Genomic DNA, 1,619 nt, shown 5'->3' with positions numbered 1-1,619 from the left:
GGGACTGACTCACTGTTGGAGCCAGACTCTAGTGGTCGTTAGAGGAACTGCAGCTTCTGGTTCTTCATGTTGAAGCTTCATGTTTCAGTCTGGAGGTTAATGTTTGGGAGGGAACATAATAAAAAATTCAGATCTGATTTTTTTTTTTTTATCACTATTTACCCAACTATGTGTCTCAGGAAATAATGTTTGGATGTTGACGTAATAAATCCGACATGTTTATGGTCAGTGATATGGTCGATCAGTGAGTTCGTGCAGATGCATGATCTGGATCTGGTGGAAGCAGAAAGTGTTGACACAACAGATAATAAACGGCACAGCTGTCTTGGATTAAAGACAGACGTGTTGGACTGTTCTGAGCTCCACTGAAAGTCTGTCACTCCTCTTATTACAGCCCAGTCTGACCAGGTCCTGGTTGTATCACAGGTGTTTCATCTCCATAGCAACATGATGGTCAGTTGTACATCAGTAATGTTTCCCCACAGTATCAGATCAGAATCAGTTTATTATCAGTGTGTTCACTGACTGAGGATCAGTGTCACCTCATCTCTCCATCTCTCTCTCTCCCTGTCTCTCTCTCTCTCTCCCTGTCTCTCTCTCTCTCTCTCCCTGTCTCTCCGTCCTCAGTGTGGACACACTTATGTAAAAGAGTGTGTGTCACCGAGCTCTCTGCTGGTGTCAGTGGTCGCTGCGTGTCCTGACTCATGGGGAGTTCCTGAGTCACAGATGACTGGTGATGAAGCACAGCTGAGTCAGGACAACACAGGAGGAGAGGGAGAGAGAGAGAGAGAGACAGGTAAAGACAGACAGACAGGTAGGAAGTGCTTAAACGTGAGCGCCGTCAGAAGACTGCTGCTCTCCGCTCTCTGACCTGCTGACAGGCTGCAGCAGCTCATCAGCACCTGCACAGGTGAGTGTCCGGTCCAAAACAACACGTCGCCGTGTGAAACTGTTACAGAGTGAGAGACTGAACGACTGATGACGAACATGATCAGTATCAGTGATCGTGAGATCACTATCAGGGTCCCGATGGACAGTTTACTCAAACTAATTCAGAAGTTCTAAAGTATATTTCATGAGTCCAATGAATATAATTCAAAATAAAACTTAAAACACTGCGTCCACCGACGGACAGATTGTTTATCTATAATTAATATGAGTGTCCATCAGGGTCTGGAGCAGATGGACTGTCTTGTGACAGCTCTGAGGTCAGAGGTCAGAGTCTGGGCCTGTGGGCTCAGATCCTCCTCGTCCTCCTGTCAGCTGTGAAGTGAACAGCCACATGCTGCAGGACGAACAAGGCAGACACTCAATGTGAGAGAGAGAGAGAGAGAGAGAGAGAGACAGAGAGAGAGAGAGAGACAGAGAGAGAGACAGAGAGAGACAGAGAGAGAGACAGAGAGAGAGAGAGAGAGCGAGACAGAGAGAGAGAGAGAGAGACAGAGAGAGAGAGAGAGAGAGAGAGAGAGAGAGAGAGAGAGAGAGAGAGAGAGGCAGAGCGAGGTTAATGGAAATGTTTTTGTTGCTGACGGCCGAAGAACGACGCAGCTGAAAACAACATGACCTGATTCTGTGACGTAAACTGATGCAACTGGGTGTGTCTGTGGGGGGGGGGGGGG

General features: G+C 47.6%; 1 protein-coding gene across 1 annotated transcript in view; it reads right to left on the bottom strand.

Moving 5' to 3' along the window:
* The window catches only part of fat3a (FAT atypical cadherin 3a), a 129,503-nt gene that overhangs the window by 38,180 nt on the left and 89,704 nt on the right, over window positions 1-1,619 (bottom strand). The window lies entirely within an intron of this gene.

This window comes from Seriola lalandi, unplaced genomic scaffold, assembly GCF_002814215.2.
Source record: "Seriola lalandi dorsalis isolate HSWRI2012SDOR001 ecotype SW California unplaced genomic scaffold, Sedor1 jcf7180002054564, whole genome shotgun sequence".
Taxonomy (NCBI): domain Eukaryota; kingdom Metazoa; phylum Chordata; class Actinopteri; order Carangiformes; family Carangidae; genus Seriola; species Seriola lalandi.
This window is presented reverse-complemented; position numbering and strand designations above follow the sequence as displayed.